Below are 23351 nucleotides of genomic sequence, written 5' to 3'. Positions count from 1 at the left end.
TCTTTCACGATCATTTCTTGATATACCGAATGACAGCCGTGGATATGGCATCTAGTTGGTTAAAATAAATCATTGTGTAAATGTAAGATACAAAATCCATGATGAATGGTTGTTTGTCCAATTGAAGTTGAGATTTACGTTTTAAAGAACAAATAAGAAATGTGTACAAGTGTAAATTATAAATAAATTTCAAAATCGATAGTACATTAAATTACCGACAATCATTAGCTTAACTTTTGTTACCTAAGTAGGAAATGTTTCATATCATTTTCTTTTCCTTCAAAGTTACAAATCATGTCTACGTGTAGCTAATTTCCTGATGAAATCCTCGAATATTATTGCTGTGTACCCATTTCTAAATCCAAAACAATTCAAGGAATATATTCCGATAGCAGCTGATGGAGTGATATTGCTTGCGGTATTTTCTTTACTTTTTTTTAACTATGGTTATCTTAAGATGAGACCGATGTATTCTCTTAGAATCTTAATTTCTGAACGGAAATGGTATGACAATTAACAATTTCGTTTAACATATATATAATCCTGTGTCATGTTGGCTATTTCAAGAAATACATTGACATTTTTTTCTAGTGTGACATGTAACTTAAATTGCCGCTATGTTTTTCTAAAATTGTTTTAGTATATAAAGTCTTTTTTCGTAAATACCTTTTTCTTTATCTTTTAAAGCAATCGTAATGGAAAAAAACATATGCTTGGTTAACTACGCTGCTGAAGTACAGTAACCTAGAGACATGTAAAATAAAAAGAAAATAATACTCTTTAGTAGGTGTTGTTCAATCCTTAATTGAATGAACAACACTTTAACTCTGTTTGCATATCTTTTAAAATTAATTTCATACAATAGAAATTTAAAAACATTTAATTAATCCAAATATAATATTTCTTTTCCATGTTTAATTACCCTAATAATAGAGTACATGCACAAATTTTTTAACACTTGAAGTTTATCGCCAATTATTGAATTAGAGTTCGGACCTTTGGTCGTTGACACCGGATTGATAGCAATTTTGAGAGAGAACAAAAAGTGTAAGATATTTAGGTAAAAAGTGTAAGATATTTAGGTAAAAAGCATGTCTGGATTTGGTTAAGATGTATTTTGCACGTCATATGTGTTTCGGCTTTTTAACATATCTTTTATAATCATTATTACTAATATTAGTACAATGAGGTTGATTCCGCCCCGTATCCCGTCTGGAAGATTAAAAAGGGGTATTTTTTTGTAAGAAATATAACAATTAATTTGTAGTTATACAAGTTAATGCATATTCAAATTCAAAGCATTGTCGGTAGTACAACCATCTCAGCGCAACTTGTTTTTATTCGAAATTTATTTCTGATTTTATCCTCTGACGGAAATATGGAACTTCCCTCGGGTATTGTTCAATGGTGGTTGAATTTTGAATTTTTCTCCTTATCCATGCGTTTTAAAAGCTGAATCTGGTTGATATATATCAGGAAAAAATAAAACAAGTTGAAATATTAAAGAATATGTGTTATTGAACACTATGTAGTATAACATATACACTCATATCTACTTCTATTTAGACATCTCATAATCGAAATTCACCGCTCTCTTAAACTGAGGGAGTAAACAAGTGTCTTTTTAATTGATTTTTGTACAGTTGCTCGAATACATTTATATTAAGAATAACTTATCATATGGACACACTGATACATGTTTCTTTTGGTAATATATTAATCTACATGAAACCTGAAGATGAAATTAATCACCTGTTACAAACCACCCTTTTAATTTGATATCCATTTAAAATTACTGAACTACGTCGATGTTCGTCATACAATGATTTTGATGAAGAAAGAACATCTTAACATTTTATAGTGAGGAAAAACACATTCAAATGTGAAAAAAAAGTTTTGAAAACCACCACTAAGGAGATCGGGTAAGTTATAATACGTAAGCTAACATTACGCTTTAATATGTTAACATTGTCATATATCCTATATACCAATCATCATCCAGTCTGTCTAAACAGCTTCCACAAATGGACAATTATAAGCAAAGATTGATTGGAAATAATTACAAGCTAGTAGGTCCTTTGTTCTGACATGAGTTATACCATAATTTTGTTTAATTTATGTTGATAAATAAGAATAAGATTATTGAGAAACTTAGGTTCCAATTCCTTCAGGCAAAGTTGACGTTAGGTGAATTTTGATCTTGCTTTTGTTTCCATTTTTGTCATAAAGCCAATCCTTATTTTCAGCACTTTTACACCAATGTCTTTAAAACTTCATTGTTGTAGCGTTCCGAGTGACGTAATATCAACAAAGCATATCGGACGCGCGGAATTTATCAATTTTGTTTTTTTAATATTCCTTTACTTTCCGTAGACATCAAACTTGCACTGCATAACCTGATAAATGTCCGGTTATTCCATTAAAGTAGGCTTTAAATATTGATCACAAACATTGGTCTTACTAACAATTTCGATTTGAATTAGCGGGTCTATTGTATAGCGGTTAATATAACAAGTTGAATGGTGTAAATTTACAAAGAAATTGTTTATGAAGACATCCAACTTGTCGACAAAGGAAACATTGTCCTCTCATTGGGTAAATTGAAAACTATCAAATGCATCTCGTTCTTTATTTCCATTTAAACCAGTATACATAAGTGCAATTTTGTTCTCTCTGATTTTTAATCGGACGATGGGCTTCTTTCCCATAGTATATTTACACCATGTTATTGTAATCTTAGTAAGATATATAATTGAATAATATATGAATGTAAAGATGATATACTGAAACCAGTTTATATAGTATGATTTTAGTGTGAAAAAAACATACATGAAAGTGAAAACTGAGAATTCCAATTCATGTAAATTGATTGATTTACGTGAAGTATAACCTCCGTCAATTATTTCAGAAATTGTTAAAAAAACTAAGGTAATTAATAACTTCCTAAGCAAATATTGATTTAATGTCATTTTTGTTTTGGGCCCGTTCCTTTCAAATAACTCAATTTTTGGTTTGCACGTTCCAAATGAAGATTCATACACACATTTGTAACATAACATCGTGTTGTCCCCATAACAATGGATATACATTTCTGAATGTCTCAAAGAGAAAGGATTCGATTGATTAAAAATCAAAGTTGGTCCAAAATATCGATGAAATTAAAACATCTTTTGACTGGTTCGATGTCAGATTAAAATGCCGTTTTAGTCAACAAATTTCTAATGTAAATGGATAAACACAAATTTTTGTATTATGTGCCAGTATTTGCAAATGTTAGTGATCTGTGTAAAATGGTATCAGAAAAATACCTAACTCCAAGGTAAATTCCTGTTATTTCCTGACTTTGGAGTATACCTCTTTTGAGTTTCTTTATGTAATTTCCAAGACAAGATTTACATATAAATCAACATGGTTAAAATCTACAGAAGACTCCTTATTGGAGTTTTTGCAATGTAATGAGGACTTTTATCATTTTTTTTCGTTTTCGCGTCTGAAAAACTATTACAGATAGATAAAATTAAAACAGCCAAAATTATCAGCAAGACGAGATCTTCATATAAGGCTTCTGACCAAATTTGTTAATTCATTCTCCTTGTTGAAGTAATTGCTCTTTAATGACGATTTTTACCCATTTTGAATGTTCTGCTTCTTATTTTGGAAACTATTAAAGATCGATAGTCACTTTAAATAGCAAAAATTATCAGCAAAACACGATCTATAAGTAGGTAAAATTTTGTCAATTTGTTAGTAGAATCTTTAAAGGTATGATTCCCCTTAAATGACAATTTTTGTTTACCCTTTTTGTGTGTTTGCCTAAAACTAAATAAGAAGAGATTAATAAAGAGAGAAAATGTAAACAAAAAAGGATCACAGCAATACAAGATTTTTGTCATGAATTCTATCCTAGTCCACTATGTTGGAGATTGTCCATTGTTGTAGATACCAATAAGCCTTGAGTTTTAGTCTGAAACAAATTGAAAGCCTACATGTCTGCTGTTTACGTTTACCTATTTTAGAATTAATAAGAAACAGTGCCTTCCCAAAGTAGTATATTCAAGTATTAGTATATATATACTTCAACCCTTCAAAACAGATTCTTTAAAGACCTCTTTAACTTTATATAACTTAACATTTAATACTCTATATTTATAATGCCCACACGATACACAACCTTACCGACACATTTTAAAAGTCTCACATTTAAAATTATCATAAATTTAATGAATTCGTGTTTACTGTATAATATGACGTTATCGTATAACTTTTCCCTCTATTTGACAAAATAAACGTCAAAAAAAGATAAAGGACGATATTTGATATCAACCAAACAAGGCATTTAAAAGTCAACGAAAATAATATTTCAACAATAGTCTGTAGAATACATTAAGGTAAAAATCGTCACGAGTTAATAAAGGCATTTATAAATAACAGGATGTAAAGATGTGCAATCGAAATCAGATCCCATCATTGTATTCACGAAATATACTTTAACTACTTCATTGATAAAACATATTTTTGTTTTTAACAATTTTGTCATGTGATGTGATTCTTGCAGCTAATCATCTAGAGGTTTGGGAGCGTTACTTGTTGACCACTTTTTTTGTTGTTTGATTTTCATTGAGTTATATGCAGTGAGAAGGCGATAGAAACTGTTTTCGAACAAGTTTATGTCGCGACGTCATTGATACAATATAGAATAAACACAAACATATGTAGATCAATAATCAATGACCACATGCCTACTTGCCATATTTATTACAATATTGGTTACTTCACAAAGCCCAAGTAATATTTTGCTTATTGTAAAAAGTAATATAACAAAAATACCAAACTCCGAGGAAAATTCAAAACGGAAAGTCCCTAATCAAATGGTACAATCAAAACCTCAATCACATCAAACGAATTGGTAACAACTGTCATATTCCTAACTTGCTACAGGCATTTTCTTATGTAGAAGATGATGGAATAAACCTGGTTTTATAGCTAGCTAAACCTCTCATATGACAGTCGCATAAAATTCTATTATATTGACAACGATGTGTGAACAAAACAAACAGATATAATAGGTAAAAATGTTTAAAAATAGGGGTACAGCAGTCAACATTGTGTGATTATCTTAATCACTATAAAAACAATGAAATATGTCAACAAACGGCAAAGCACAAGAATGCAAATATTTACCATAGCACAACGACACAATGACGGGATGTATAAGTACCGAGTCACGTCAAATGGATATTTCCAAAAATAGACTAAACAGTAGAGTAATAATTTACAAAGAACTTCATCGGGCTTTACTTTGTATGAACGATTAATAGCAGTTTTGATTTATTATATTTGAAAGACAAAACGTATATATCAATTGCAACGAAATAATTTTGGTTTCATATGCTATCACATATTTCATCTCAAATTTAGAAAGCCCTCACTCTTCATTTAGAAACTGTTCATAGCTTTTAGATATCCTCACTCTTCATTTCATTACCAATTGACAACAGGTTAACATATAATATAAGAAAATGTGGCATGAGTGCTAATGAGACAACTCTCCATCCAAGTCAAAATTTGTAAAAAGTAAACCGTTATAGGTCAAAATTCGGGCTTCAACAAGGAGCATTGAGTCACACCAAACAGCAAGCTATAAAGGACCCCAAAAATGACAAGTGTAAAACCATTCAAACAGGAAAACCAACGTTCTAATTTACATAAAAAACGAGTAACACCTATGAACCACATCAACAAACAACAACCACTGAACAACTGGTTCCTGACTTAGGACAGCTGCAAAAAAATGCAGCGGGTTTAAACGTTTAAACAGGCGCCAACCTTCATCTGTGCCCGAAACAGGTTAATCGAAATTCAATCCATGCATTCACAAATTCAAAACAATGCATTAATAAACACTGGGATCTACTAAAACAGGATGCGGTTTGCAAAGAAATATTTTCAAACAAACCAATAATAGCTTATAAAAAGTGTAAAAATATAGTCGACCTATTGACATCGATAAAATTAAAATAAATTGATAGTTAAATCCCTGATGATGGCGGGCCTACAGTGCTTAAACCCATTCATTAATGTAATACATTTATGATTAGCATATAATACAATAAACAGCTGCGCCTTCAGCGCATGATACGCCCGTCACTTTTTCAAAGAAAAAAGTTCAATAACTTCTCAATGTCATATCAGAAATTAAAAAAAAAACTGAAGGGAGGTTATTTTAATAGATATAAACCAGTCACCAAAGTTTCATGAAAACTGCTCAAAGTACTTTTTGGTTATTGTCGAAAACTGGAAAATCATACCTTTTTTTATGAATAAAATCCTATAACTCTGAAACGTAAAATCTAAAATTTATAAAAATCGAAAAGGAGCTTACATTAAGATATATAAACAATTCACCGAAATTTCATAAAACCTGTTAAAGCGTTTTTGAGTTATTGTCCGAAAACTAGAAAATCCCCCTTTTTGTAATGAATAAAACCCCATAACTCGGAAACGTGAAATCTAAAATTCATAAAAATTGAAAGGGAGCTCATATCAATAAATATAAACAATTCACCAAAGTTTCATGCAAATTGGTTAAAGTGTTTTTGAGTTATTCTCCGAAAACTTGAAAATCCCCTCTTTTTTAATTAATAAAACCCTATAACTCGGAAACGTAAAATCGGAAATTTATAAAAATCAAAAGGGAGCTCACGTCAATAGATATAAACAATTCACCAAAGTTTCGTGCAAATTGGTTAAAGAATTTTTGAGTTACTGTCCGACATGTTAACGACAGACGGACGGACATTCGGATGGAAAGACGGACAGACAACGGTATACCAATATACGTCACGTAAACGGGCATAAAAAAAACTGCCGAAACATTAAATTTGTGTCTGATTGATGTAAGCAATTGCAAGTAATACTAGCATCATTAGATCAATAGGTTGTAATACAATTACAATAAAATACTAATAGTATGTATACGGATTCTTCCGAATAAGATTTTTTTGTTATCGGAATTGGAATTGATGTTGGAATGCGTGGATGTTAGGTATCACTTTTATGCAAAGCTTATTTATTGATATCAAATTATTTCGTCATTGATACCTAATTTGTCCAGTAAATATTCATTGATATTCACTGAGTTATACTTGAAGAATGCATTGGTCTCTCATTTTAACGATATCAGCAGCATCATGTACATGTTTATGACAGATGAATTTGTTTTTCTTTTTTTACGAGATTTGTTTTTTTAAATTGTTCGTCCAATTTCGTTTTTATTTAAATACCATAAACTTCCAGCAACTTATAGAAGGAGTGTAAATGATTCGTCTTGGTTATAATATGTATCTTTATATTTTGAATATTTGTTAAGTTTTAAGTTAATTCACAATAAGGTTATCATATGAACACACTAAAATGTGTTGTAAATTTTTTTTTACATGAAACCTGTATACAATAACAAAACAACTACCATACATCGCACCACCTAAATTGAAATTCATTTAAAATTACTGAACTGCATCTAAATTCGTCATGAAATAATTTTATGTAGAAAACAAACACCTTAATATTTTATTTAGGAGCAAGGCATATTTGTTTCTTGGTTAGAATACATCTTGTGATATTAAACAGAATGTGTAAAATCTAGGGCGTTTAAAAAGTTCCTTTTTAGCTTATTTTTCTTACATCTAATACTGTCCACCTGAGATTTACTTTTTTTGACAGAATCCGCTACTGACATTTTAGTTTCGATTTAAACAATTAATGGCAAAATATCAACACGAAATTTCATATCTGACGGATTTTGTAGGAACTTACATTGTTGTATTTATGTACTGTTTGTTAACTTCTTCTTGCAGCTCTTTCAAAGGGTTTATAATGTTTTGATTGTATGAATAGATGATTTTTCGTTTCTTCTTAATTCGTATTATATGTCACTAAACTTGTGTATTATTTCGGTGATTCCGTCATATTACGGAAGTAGTAAATTTAAGACAAATTGTTGTTAATAGAAATTATTATAACCAACGACGAAAAAAGCATCTTACACTTTTCAATGTTGATATGTATATAATATGTTCCATATACCTATCATAATATTAATTTAAATGAATCAATATTTTGACACAATATTGCAAGAGAAAGAAATATCAAAATCAATAGAAATGAAGATTTAAAAAAAAAATTAAACAAGGAAAATGACTGATATCTGTTTACAAATGTTTTTTTTTTTTAAATGTCCAATATCAAATTAACTTTACTAGAATTTAACAACGTTTAAGTAGAAAGGAAAACATGTGAAATAACTGTACAATGGAAGACGTGGTGCGGTATTTAAATTACTTAGATTATTATTATTAACCCCCATAGGTGACTGGTGAATAGAAATATGGTCACTCTTGGTCTTCTCCCTACCAGCAGTAAAACCGTAGCCGAAGGGAGTCGTCGGTTTGACTGTGCGGGATGTACAACTACATTTCAAGCCCTCCTTACATATAAAATTTGTAATAGTATACATTTGTACCACAACATTTGTACCAGTTGTATATATTTAACGTAGAATAGTTATAGTTTTAGATAGTACATTAGAGAACGCAAAGAGCAGTTGTACATATTTTAGTTCATTGATATCAATTGATGAATAAAATTTATTTTGTAAATAGAACATTTTTGATCCAGTATCAAACTCGTAAAGAACCTATTCTAAAATTGAAATAGATACGCTTACCCTGTGTATACGTTACAACTGTAAACGATGACGTTATTTTTGCGTAATTGTTTGCGTTGATCCAAATTATTTGACGAAACGTGTTGAATCGATTAGTAAACTAATTCGAATGACAAGGGAATATAAAATTTGCCAGAAGTGACAAGATATCAAGCAATCAGACGAGATTAAAATACGAACGATAAATTATGCATACAAATAGGTAACGAGTAAAATTGAAAGTATCCGAGATTGAATTAGGAATTTTTTATTAATTAAAAATTTACTAATTGTTAGCTTTTACTTTTTTATTCCTTCATTTTTTACCGTTTATCAATTTCTTCATATGTTGTCAAAGGAAAATGTTTCAGAATTTTTCCTCATCGCCGTGTTGTTTTTATTACAGGACGTTACACCACTACTAACCTTGTGTTACGATAAAACTCTCCTACTAACCAAATATTAAAAATACAGGTTTCCACGTAATCAATTTTAACCAATGATATTCCTAGAAGTGTATAGGATGTTAGATATTAATTTTTTGTTTTAATTTGTACTTGATCGTATATTCTGTATTTACTGTCATCTACAAAATTCTTTCATATAGTCGAGTTTTGGCTGCTGGATCCGATTATTGTCACGTAATTTATTATGTCTGTTTGTCAAAATATTGAAACTATAACCAACTGTGATGCAAGTTGGACATTCAGCTCACTATAACTACCGGTTTTACGTAGTCTAACGTTTCATTTTCTGAGTTTTCATGGACTTGCCCTTTCTAGATTTACCTTGGGGTTCGGTATTTTTCTCCTTTGTTTTTTTTTTCAAACAAATATTTAATTATCAACTTAAGTCAGTTTGATGTACCCCAATTTTTGACGTTTTTACCTATTATGTCTGTTTGTTTAGTTCACACAGTGTTGTCAATATATTGGAATTGTATGCGACTCTCATACAAGTGAGAGGTTTAGCTAGCTAGAAAACCAGGTTTAATTCACTATTTTGTACAGAAGGAATTGCCTGTACCAAGTCAGGAATATGACAGTTGTTTTCCATTAGTTATATGTGTTTGAGCTCTTGTTTTTGCCATTTTTTAAAGGACTTCCCGTTTTTAACTCCTCTTGCAGTTCCGTATTTTTTGTTATTTTACTTTTTTCAAATATACGAGAAAAACTACTCTACAGTTGGTCTAATTCAAAAGGGAATACTACAAATTTCGAACAATCTTTTAGAATACATAAATTCAACGAATTTTTCCTCTTGCATAAATATAAAACATCCATCTATGATTAATCTTTCACACTGAACCCGGTGTAAGCATGACTCCTTTTTTCTTCTTCTAATCATTAACTGAAGTGGACACATTTGTTTAGCATTATTGATTATAAGAATTCAAAGATATATCTTCAAGGCAATACAATATAACAAACATCTTGACATTGACCAACGGTAACTCAATATTATAAAATATAACAAACATCTTGACATTGACCAACGGTAGCTCGATATTATAAAATATAAGCAAAATCTTGACATTAACGAACGGTAGCTCAATATTATAAAATATAACAAACGTCTTGGCATTGACCAACAATAGCTCAATAATATAAAATATAACAAACGTCTTAACATTGACCAACGATAGCTCAATATTATAAAATATAACAAACGTCTTGACATTGACCAACGGTAGCTCAATATTATGAAATATAACAAATATCTTGACATTGACCAACGGTAGTTCAGTATTATAAAATATAACAAACGTCTTGACATTGACCAACGGTAGCTCAAATATTATAAAATATAACAAATATCTTGGCATTGACCAACAATAGCTCAATAATATAAAATATAACAAACGTCTTAACATTGACCAACGATAGCTCAATATTATAAAATATAACAAACGTCTTGACATTGACCAACGGTAGCTCAATATTATAAAATATAACAAATATCTTGACATTGACCAACGGTAGTTCAGTATTATAAAATATAACAAACGTCTTGACATTGACCAACGGTAGCTCAAATATTATAAAATATAACAAATATCTTGACATTGACTAACAGTAGCTCAAGAATATAAAATTTAACAAACATCTTGACATTGACCAACGGTAGCTCAATATTATACGTAGCTCAATATTATAAAATATAACAAACAGCTTGACATTGACCAACGGTAGTTCAAGATCATAAAATATAACAAACATCTTGACATTGACCAACTGTAGCTCAATATTATAAAATATAACAATCATCTTGACATTGACCAACGGTAACTCACGATTATAAAATATAACAAGCATCTTGACATTGACCAACAGTTACTCAATATTATAAAATATAACAAACATCTTGTCATTGACCAACGGTAGCTAAAGATTATAAAATATAGCAATATTCTTGACATTGACCAATGGTAGCTCAAGAATATAAGATATAACAAACATCTTGACATTTACTAACGGTAGCTCAAGATTTTAAAATATAACAAACATCTTGACATTGACCAACGGTAACTCAAGATTATACAATATAACAAGCATCTTGACATTGACCAAAATTTACTCAAGATTATAAAATAGAACAAACATCTTGCCATTGACCAACGGTAGCTCAATAATATAAAATATAACAAACATCTTGACATTGACCAACTGTAGCTCAATATTATAAAATATAACAAACATCTTGACATTGAACAACGGTAACTCAAGATTATAAAATATAACAAGCATCTTGACATTGACCAACAGTTACTCAATATTATAAAATATAACAAACATCTTGTCATTGACCAACGGTCGCTAAAGAATACAAAATATAACAAACATCTTGATATTGACCAACAATAGCTCAAGATTATAAAATATACCAAACATCTTGACATTGACTAACGGTAGCTCAAGATTTTAAAATATAAAAAACATCTTGACATTGACAAACGGTAGCTGAAGATCATAAAATATAACAAACATCTTGACATTGACCAAAGTAATACGTAGCTGAAGGTTCTAAAATATAACAAACATCTTGACATTGACCAAGGGTAGCTCAAGATTATAAAATGTAACACACATCTTGGCATTGACCAACGGAAGATCAAGAATATAAAATGTAACAAACATCTTGACATTGACCAACGGTAACTCAAGATTTTAAAATATAACAAACATCTTGACATTGACAAACGGTAGCTGAAGATCATAAAATAAAACAAACATCTTGACATTGACCAAAGTAATACGTAGCTGAAGGTTCTAAAATATAGCAAACATCTTGACATTGACCAAGGGTAGCTCAAGATTTTAAAATGTAACAAACATTTTGGCATTTACCAACGGTTGATCAAGAATATAAAATGATACAAACATCTTGACATTAACCAACGGTAACTCAAGATTATAAAATATTATAAACCAAAAAGTTGGGTTATTAAGGAATGCAATGTACAGTTAATGATGTAATATCCTAACTCTGGATCTATTTATGTTTATCTTTTTAGATGGCATAAAGGATTTATAACGAACTAAAATGATGGAAATGTTCATCTTACTGATTCTCCTCAAGGTATGTATAGGTTTAATCCTCTAATAATAGAATGTTTTCTTTTCTGTTCTTCCGTCTCGTTGTTTCAGGTTAAAGAGCACGCTTAATGAAGTTTACCATGAAGTTGTCACATTGTCATAAAACTTAATACATATGCTTATTTTTTGGTCGTGTGCCAATTGACGGGTTTAAATCCCGATTTCAATGTTCATATGTGGCCATATGTGGCCTGTTACTAGACAAAATTTCTGTCCTTATCCAAAATATCCTCATTTTCCAGTGGCAGTCTAAATTTCCCCGACGGCCTGTCTTATAGGAACTACCTATTTTATTTATTGTTAATTTGTTCTCGTCCTGAACATGCATGAACTATTTGCCACTGGACGCTAAGCAACCAATTATCAATCAGTCAATCAACTGTTGATATACAGACATGTACTTGTTTCGCCCTTAGTTTAGATCTAATGTGGAGCGTGGTTTAAACAATGTTAATAAGCTTGTAAGTTATACTGCTGCAAGATAATGTATGATAAAGCCTTTAAGATTGATCGTATCCGGGCACTACCTCTGTTTGCATTCTTTAAAGTTAGGAGATGCCACTATGCGGCTACCTCAGGTGTTAACGATAGGTGTTGGTAGAGACGTGGAAGGTATACATCTAATTTTTAATCGGCAAAAAAAATGTTCAACTGGGTAATTTTTCATGTACTCTTTATAACGATATATGTTTATATATATAGTATAAACGGTGTGTCTATGATTTCGATTATATAAATTGTGTCTTCAAAATCTGATTAATAGTTGTAGTTTTAGGACAAATTGTAAGTAAAATTGTGCATGTCTTTGACATGAAATTTGTAAATGATGTCCTTCGAATCGCCTGGCATTGAGAAAATTTGGATTTCCCGGATCGGCCACGAGACAGTGCTTTGTGTATTTTCGATGTTGATGTTTTGAGATATGATAAAAATAGTACTTTGTATACATGCAATGTCGTTATTTTTCTTATTGTAATACAATCAAGAGCTTAGAAGATACAAACAGCGAGCTAGTCAATAAACTTAGGTTTATTGTTGAGTTATTTTTTTTTATAATTAACTATAGAATAGACTTGTAAAGAGAAGACTAAATGAATTATACGTTCAATGGTCTTAATATCATTAACTCCAGCACATAACTAATTTTATACATCAGCTTTCCGGACGATATTATCTCAATAGTTCTAAAGTCCATTTCTCAAATTATATAGTTTCATATTCAAACAGTTCGATTTCTTCAAATGAAGATGAGATTACAAATTTCCACGATTACAACCAAACTGATAAATAATTTATAAAGCAATTTTAGACTTTTTAAATTGTTTTTGGTAATAAATGTTTAACGATTAAGTAATTTTATATTTGATGCGTTTCCCTCAGTTTTAGTTTGTAACCCGGATTTGTTTTTATCTCTATCGATTTATGAGTTTCGAACAGCGGTATACTACTGTTGCCTTTATTTGACATGATATTAACATAATTTTACAGACACTATTCTTATGTTGGAGACTTATATCTGAGATATGATACTTTGTCATGCCTTGCCACAAAGAAAAGTGTTGATGTATGAAATTTCTGTGGTTAAATGTCTCATTATTTTAATCAGGATAACCCAACACGATAAAAACACACCTGTTTATCCAGTTTTAGTATAATATTTATGTTGACTGATTTAATGTCGGTTAACTATTTTTGTTCGTACAACTGATATTAAGAACTCTCTCAAATATTAATATTATAATTAAAGTTATTAAAGCATTAAATGCTTTTTCATAGGAATTATAAAAAAAATCTTTCGGACTCTTACGATAGGTTTGTGAGTCACTTGGTCATGTTTAAACACCCAATAAATTCCTTTAAAAATGCGTTTCATCCTTATAATTCTTTAAATTTGGAGATAAAAAATTGAATGTCCCCACTCGTAACCTCTTTCACGCGTCAATTGTATATTTGAGTCATTGAATTGGCCTGGCGCATGAATATATATTTTGATTAACGGAAAAAAATGTCCTCCATGAAAATTGCTGTCTGAGAAACTATATAATACTAATAAACTACAAATTTATCGTATTATTATTCAAATGAAAAATGTTTTTTGTGTTTATTTTTTAAATTAACGATGAACACGAAGTGAGCAAAAATATATTTAACGTGGAGACAGTTTGAGTTATCTTGTTTACCTTGGTAACAAAAAATAGTTCCGTCAACATCGTCTATCGAAAAGTAAACAAGAGCCACTAACGGAAGTCCTCTCGACCAATCAATTAAACATATTCCCTAATATGCAAATCATATGCAGATTAGTGTCTAACACACATTCACAAAGACAACTATCGCCGCGACATAGCCTTTTTGTGCTAATGCGGCGTAAATCAATCACCAATCAATCAATCATAGACAACTGTTGGACCAGATACTAGCATTTGAAGTATTATACCTATATATGTCATTACCCGAAGATCAATGTCACGTCATCTATATAAGTTTTAATATATCTTTTAATACTACATAATACAAATATAACACATCAACGTTTAGTCATGTCAATGATTTTGCTGAATAAAGGAGCTATCTTCTTTCACTGCAATAAATACATCATGTTAATTAATGTTCATATCAAGGAGTGTGCACTTATTCAAAATTGATAATCACATATAACTTTATTATCATTTGTTGGCATCCCACTTCTTTTTCAATAACAATAAACAGTTGATTTTTTGCAATGCTTTTTTTTTACCATAATTTGATTGATAGTTTGAAATTATTACTTCCTAACAATCCGTAAAGATGGGTGTGTAAATATTTACAACTATGTGTAATGTTAATTTCTAAAGACTTTTATGTAAGCTGCATACTACTAATTGTGATACGAATACAAACATTTTGTATTGGTATACTAGTCCAATATTACAGAATGCACATTTGAAATCTTATTTTAGGCTTGGAATTTACCAACCAAAACCGGTCTCTCACACAATTGATACAAATATGTATTTATTTGATAACCAAGAATTGTTACAAAACATATCATGCTCACCACAAAACAATGACTGGTCAATGTCTTATATATAAAATAATACAATGCTATTGCATTTTTTAAGATATATTTCATAGCATATATGTAAATTTATCTTTTTTAATAACAAACTGTGAGTGTCCTGATGGGTATTACAGAGTAACGAATAACGGACTAAATATTACTGCTGAGAGAAACATGAAAAAACTGGTGCTTAAGTGCTCAAATACAGATTGATTGATGATTGATTATTGGTTACTTAACGTTCAGTGGCAAAAATTTCATCCATGTTCAGGACGAGAACAAGTTAATAATAAATGCATTAGATAAATCTAATGAGGGGCCTTCTGGGATGAGGTTTGGAAATTGAACTGCCACTGGAAAATAATGATTTATTGGATAGGAACAGAAATATTACATTGCAACAGGCCGCCTACTTGTACATCATGCAAATTCAACCGGACGCCCTATTTAGGTAAGTATGTTACTGCCAGTCGGAAGAATACCAAAGCGATCATATTTGTATTCCTCAATTCCCAAGTCACCCTTTGGGACGATTAAATTGTGCACATATACGTAATAGATAACCTGAGTTACGACTGGTCTTTATATTTCCAAATTATGATATATCATTCATATCATACCATTTGGCATTTTATCAGAATAATTCAGTTCCCAGCCTGATAGGTGAATGATCGGTGACGGATGTTTGACTGATCGATGACTGATTGGTGATCGATGACCCATAGAATCCGTCAGATACGTCAAATTAGCTATGTGAGAGTTGCCGTGACAACGGTCAGCGATCGATCAGTAAAGTAATTATATGCACGGATCGGACGGATACGTATATAATTAAAAATTTTATTTAAAACGAACTTCCTAGTATTTACATTCGATAAACGCGGACCTCTACGAAGACACCTTTACTCGTTAATTTGTATTCAACTCGGTCGCAATAACACATAAAAAATATATAAATTACTGTTCACGCATTATACTGTATTACTTATATTCTCTTATTTTGATAGAGAATGCAATCATTTCTTTATTGTTATGGAAGTTATTGACCGCCTTTGGATTTTTGTACTTTTTGTAGTTCAGGATTGGTTGTTTTTCATAAAATTAAAAGAATATCAGAGTTAATATACTAAAATGTTGTTCGCAATGTATAAAATTACTAATTTTCTTCTTATGATAAAAAATATTGCAATGTTATTTGTAACTAGTTATTTCAAAGGGCTCAAGATAAGATTTTTTATAAGAATTTTAATAATGTAAGTAGAATATAATACATAAACTTTTGTTTGTGTTGAATACATTTACAATAGTTTCTCTATTCTAATAGAGATTCTGAACCGCCATTTGATTTCAGTACTTTTTGTAAATCAGGATTAGTTGGTTTTTTTCAAATATTATGCTGTATTTCAGGGAAAAGATACTAAATTTTTGTTCGTGTTTCTTAAAAATGCAAATTTTTCTTCTTTTTTATCAGAAATAATTTAACGTCAATTGCAAACAGTCATAATAAATGCCTTTAGATAAGTAATTTTGTAAAAAATGTGAAAAATTGAACGATAAATATGCATAAACTTTTGTTTTTGTTGAATAAGAATGCAATCATTTCTTTATTTTAATGGAAATTATTGACCGCTATTGGATTTTGTACTTTTTATAGTTCAGGATTGGTTGTTTTTCATAAAATTAAAAGAATATCAGAAAAAATATACAAAAATGTTGTTCGCATTGTTTAAAATTACCAATTTTTCTTTTTATGATAATAAAAATGCAATGTTATTTGTTACTAGTTATTTCAAAGGCCTCGAGATAAGTTTTTTTATAAGAATTTTAATAATGCAAGGAAAATAATACTTAAACTTTTGTTTGTGTTGAATACATATACAATAATTTCTTTATTATGATAGAATCACCATTTGATTTCAGTACCTATTGTACATCAGGATTGGTTGTTTTTCATAAAATATGCAGAATTTCAGGGAAAAGATACTAAATTTTTGTTCGAGTTGCTGAAAAATGCAAATATTTCTTCTTTTATATCAGATATAATGCAATGTCAATTGCAATCAGTCATTAGAGAAATGCCTTTAGATAAGTTATTTTGTATAAAATGTGAATAATTGAAGGATAAATATGCATTAATCTTTGTTTTTGTTGAATAAGAATGCTATTATTTCTTTATTGTAATTGAAATTATTGACCGCCATTGGATTCTTATACTCTTTGTAGTTCAGAATTGGTTGTTTTTCATAAAACTAAAAGAATATCAGAGAAAATATACTCAAAAGTTGTTCGCATTGTTTAAAATTCCCATTTTTTTTTTTGATAAAAAAATGTTATGTTTTTTATAACTAGTTATCATGGTTATTTCAAAGGCATCAAGATAAGATTTTTTATAAGAATTTTAAATATATAAGGCTTAAAACTTTGCTTGTGTTGAATGTGAATGCAATAATTTCTTGATTTTGATAGAAATTATAAACTGCCATTCGATTTCAGTACTTTTTGTACATTAGGATTGGTTGTTTTTCATAAAATATGCTGAATTTAAGGGAAAAGATACTAAATTTTTGTTCGTGTTGCTTTAATATCAATTTTTTTTTCTTTTATATCAGAAAATAAGCAACGTCAATTGCAATCAGTCATTATAAATGCATTAAGATCAGTACTTTTGTATAACATGTGAATAATTGATGGATAAATACAGATGGGTGCAGTCCTAACCTGTACAGCAAGTTAACTTGATAACCAGTCATTTGGACTGGTCAAAGTTAACCTGTGACAGGATTTAGGACTGCTCTGACCAGTCCTAGGACCACAATCTAGTTAACTTGAAAAGCGGACTTGGTCCAAGGACTGTTTTTATGTCTGCTGAAAAAGTTAACTTGGAAACAAGTCCGCTATTGATATAAGTTAACTTCGAAACCAGTTCTGTCATAAGTTAACACAAGCTAACTTTGATTTTGACAACTCCGATCGAATCAGACCTGATCTCAAGTGAACTTTTGGCCTGGTCTGCTCAACACTAAGTTAACTTGTAACCAGGGCCGCTCTACATCGATTTTTTTAAACATTTTTTAATGTCTTTGTTTCTTGGTATAAACATAAAAAAATAAAGTCAATTTAATACTTCCGTGATACTGAGACTACTGTAACACATGTGTTATAGTAGTCTCAGCGTGATATAAACATGATTAAATACATGTAGCTCCGTGTTGTACTTTGACCTATAAAGGTTTACTTTTATAAATTTTGACTTGGATGGAGAGTTGTCTCATTGGCACTCATACCACATCTTCTTATATCTATTTGTAAATAAAGTACGCATGAAACATTGCTTGTTTATATACAAATTTATCCGTGATCTGCCTTTCTATATATTAAAAAAACGATAATGGTTACAATGCTAACGAGCTGAAAAAATATTCCAATACATATCAAATTCTTTAAATCGTATTAACCATATTTGCACTTTATAATTTAAATCTATGTAGCCGCAAAGTAAATCAGAAATATTTTTATGTCGGGATAGAATGTATAATACAAATAACAGCAATATTGGAACACAATCACTACAAAATTTTACACGCATAAATTTAGAGTGCCAGCATGTCCTCCTTTTGTTCAATATATTGATACGTAACAAAATTTCAGTAGTTTTGATACCCCAGGCTGAGTCGTATAGCAAAATTATTTGACTGTATCAACCGAAAACTTACCATATTTGCACTTTATCATGTAAATCTATATAGCTGCATAATAATTCAGTAATATTTTATGTCAGGATGTATTGTATAATACAAATGACCGCAATATTGAAACATAATGTGAATACAAAATTTTGTCCGTATCAATCTAGATTGCCAACATGTCCTCTTTTTAATCAAAATATTGTCTCGCAACAAAATTTCAGTAGTTTTGATACCTCAGGCTGACTCCTTTAACAAAATTTTTGACCGCATCAACCAAAACTGACCATATTTGCACTTTATTTCGCAAATCTATATAGCCGCATAGTAAATCAGCAACTATTTTTATGTCAGGATTTAATGTATAATACCAATGACAGCAATATTGGAACACAACAACACCAAATTTTTGTCCGCATAACTTTAGAATGCCAGCATGTCCTCCTGTTGTTCAATATATTGATACGTAACAAAATTTCAGTAGTTTTTATACCCTAGGCTGACTCCTATAACAAAATTATTTGACCGCATCAACCAAAACTGACCATATTTGCACTTTATTTTGTAAATCTATATAGCCGCATAGTGAATCAGCAACTATTTTTATGTCAGGATTTAATGTATAATACAAATGACAGCAATATTGGAACACAACAACTACAAATTTTTGTCCGGATAAATTTAGAGTGCCAGCATGTCCTCCTTTTGTTCAATATATTGATATGTAACACAATTTCAGTAGTTTTGATACCTCAGGCTGACTCCTTTAACAAAATTATTTGACCGCATCAACCAAAACTGTCCATATTTGCACTTTATTTCGTAAATCTATATAGCCGCATAGTAAATCAGCAACTATTCATATGTCAGGATTTAATGTATAATACCAATGACAGCAATATTGGAACACAACAACACCAAATTTTTGTCCGCATAACTTTAGAATGCCAGCATGTCCTCCTTTTGTTCAATATATTGATACGTAACAAAATTTTAGTAGTTTTGATACCCCAGGCTGACTCCTATAACAAAATTATTTGACCGCATCAACCAAAACTGACCATATTTGCACTTTGTTTTTGTAAATCTATATAGCTGCATAGTAAATCAGCAACTATTTTTATGTCAGGATTTAATGTATAATACCAATGACAGCAATATTGGAACACAACAACTACGAATTTTTGTCCGCATAATTTTAGAGTGCCAGCATGTCCTCCTTTTTGTTCAATATATTGATACGTAACAAAATTTCAGTAGTTTTGATGCCCCAGGCTGACTCCTATAACAAAATTATTTTACCGCATCAACCAAAACTGACCATATTTGCACTTTATTTTGTAAATCTATGTAGCAGCATAGTAAATCAGCAACTATTTTTATGTCAGGATTTAATGTATAATACAAATGACAGCATTATATTAAAACACAACAACTACAAATTTTTGTATGCATAAATTTAGAGTGCCAGCATGTCCTCCTTTTGTTCAATATACATGATATATTGATACATAACTAAATTTTAGTAGTTTTGATACCCCAGTCTGACTCGTATAGCAAAAATATTTGACCACGTCAACCTAAACTGACCATATTTGCACTTTATTTTGTAAATCTATATAGCCGCATAGTGAATCAGCAACTATTTTTATGTCAAGAATGAATGTTTTATACAAATGACAGCAATATTGCAACACAATAACTACAAAATTTTGTCCGCGTAAATTTATAGTGACAGCGTGTCCTCCTCTTATTCAATATATTAATATGTAAAAAAATTTCAGTAGTTTGGATACCTCAGACTGACTTGTGTAGCAAAATTATTAAAATGTATCAATCAAAACTGACCATATTTGCACTTTATTTTGTAAATCTATATAGTTGCATAGTAGATCAGCAACTATTTTTATGTCAGGATTTAATGTATAATACCAATGACAGCAATATTGGAACACAACAACTACAAATTTTTGTCCGCATAAATTTAGAGTGCCAGCATGTCTTCCTTTTGTTCAATATATTGATACGTAACAAAATTTCAGTAGTTTTGATACCCCAGGCTGACTCCTATAACAAAATTGTTTGACCGCATCAACCAAAACTGACCATATTTGCACTTTATTCTGTAAATCTATATAGCAGCATAGTAAATCAGCAACAATTTTATGTCAGGATTTAATGTATAATACCAATGACAGCAATATTGGAACACAACAACTACAAATTTTTGTCTGCATAAATTAAGAGTGCCAGCATGTCTTCCTTTTGTTCAATATACATGATATATTGATACATAACTAAATTTCAGTAGTTTTGATACCCCAGTCTGACTCGTATAGCAAAAATATTTGACCACGTCAACCTAAACTGACCATATTTGCACATTATTATGTAAATCTATATAGCTGCATAATAATTCATTAGTTTGGATACCTCAGACTGACTTGTATAGCAAAATTAATAAACCGTATCAATCAAAACTGATCATATTTGCACTTTATTATGTAAATCTATATAGCCAAATAGTAAATCAGCAATATTTTTATGTCAGGATAGAATGTATTATACAAATGATAGCAATATTGGAACACATTGACTACAAAATTTTGTCCGCAGAAATTTAGAGTGCCAGCATGTCCTCCTTTTGTTCAATATACATGATATATTGATATGTAACTAGATTTCAGTAGTTTTGATACCCCATGCTGACATGCTGACTTGTATAGCAAAATTATTAGACCGTATCAACCAAAACTGACCATATTTGCACTTTATTATGTAAATCTTTATAGGCGCATAATAATTCAGTAATATTTTTATGTCAGGATTAAATGTATGATACAAATGACAGTAACATTGAAACACAATGAATACAAAATTTTGTCTGCATAAATTTAGAGTGCCAGCATGTCCTCCTGTTGTTCAATATATTGATATGTAACAAAATTTCAGTTCTTTTGATAACTCAGGCTGACTGGTATAGCAAATCATTTGACCGTATCAACTAAAACTGACCATATTTGCACTTTAGTATGCAAATCTATATGGCTGCATTATATTTAATCCGAAGTTTTTTTTATGTCAGGATGTATTGTATTATAATACAAATGAAAGCAATATTGGAAAACAATGAATGCAATATCTTTTCCGCATCAATTTAGATTATCAGCATTTCATCTCTGTATTTATAATATTAGACCATCACTAAAGTTAGTAGTTCAGGATGGTGTGTATAAACAAAACTATTTGACAGCATCATCCAACACTGACATGTCTGATTTCATTTTTACTTTATAATGAAAGTATAAGAAGTTCTCTTCTGGGAATAGTAAACTGTTAGTACATTATGTCGGTTTATTGATTTTGTTTGTAGATAAACCTCAAGTGGCAACTATTTCATTCATGTGCACAACGAGTTTATTTTTTGGAAGTCCCATATCATCATTTTTAATCGGTAAAGACAAATCTGACGAAATTGACGAGCTGGTTCATAATTATTCAACACCTTATGTATCCGGACACTGTACAATTTTCGTTAGAATATTTTCTCGAAAACAGAATCGTAAATCCAAGGCAAACAAGGTGAATTACGATGAAATATCCATGTAATGCATAAAGTTAAATTTAGGAAGAGACTGTAAAAAATGGGGAACGAAGCAACGTCGACAATGATGTTGATATCCCATGACATAATAATATTGTTCCGATGCGTTGGATAACCTTTTTATCCGCCTTCTAATTACATAAAAACTTTCCTTTCTTTAATGATAGCTGTATGTGAACAAAAGTGTGTAATTTAATTGCAATTGTTTAATGTATATGAGAATATGAAATGAAAAAAGGATTTTTGGTTGATGTGTATAATATCGATAGAGTCTAACGAGTAAAGACATTTGCAATACTGGGAAAAAAGAACAATGCGATTATTGTTTACATATTAAAAGCTCAGGTCTGATATTAAAAGTCTTAAACACGATAATCTGTCATAAGCAGACCTGTTCCCAGGTCTGGTCAATAGCAGACTTGTCCACAGGTCTGGTCAGGAGCAGACCTGTCCACAGGTCTGGTCTGGAGCAGACCTGTCCACAGGTCTGGTCTGGGGCAGACCTGTACTCAGGAATGGTCAAAAGCAGACTTGTCCACATGTCTGGTCTGGAGCAGACCTGTCAATAGGTCTGCAGCAGTCCTAAAAAAGCAGACCGTAGGTCTGGTCTACCAACGACAAAGTTAACTTGCTTGTCTGCTTAAAATTTCCCAAGTTAACTTGAAAAGCACTCAACAAGTCTGCTCAAGTTAACTTTTGTACAGGTTAGGACCGCACCCATCTG

General features: G+C 30.6%; 1 protein-coding gene across 1 annotated transcript in view; it reads left to right on the top strand.

Moving 5' to 3' along the window:
• Window positions 1-1693: 1693 nt before the first annotated feature.
• Window positions 1694-23351, top strand: part of LOC127732405 (uncharacterized) — a 36120-nt gene continuing 14462 nt past the window's right edge. The window contains exons 1-2 of the mRNA XM_052241448.1: window positions 1694-1922; window positions 12219-12283. The gene's annotated coding sequence lies outside the window, so the exon portion shown is untranslated. The remainder of the gene's footprint in view (window positions 1923-12218; window positions 12284-23351) is intronic.

The sequence above is a fragment of the Mytilus californianus genome, unplaced genomic scaffold, assembly GCF_021869535.1.
Source record: "Mytilus californianus isolate M0D057914Y unplaced genomic scaffold, xbMytCali1.0.p SCAF_24, whole genome shotgun sequence".
NCBI lineage: Eukaryota > Metazoa > Mollusca > Bivalvia > Mytilida > Mytilidae > Mytilus > Mytilus californianus.
Note: the sequence above shows the minus strand (reverse complement) of the source record. Positions and strands in the feature narration are given on the sequence as shown.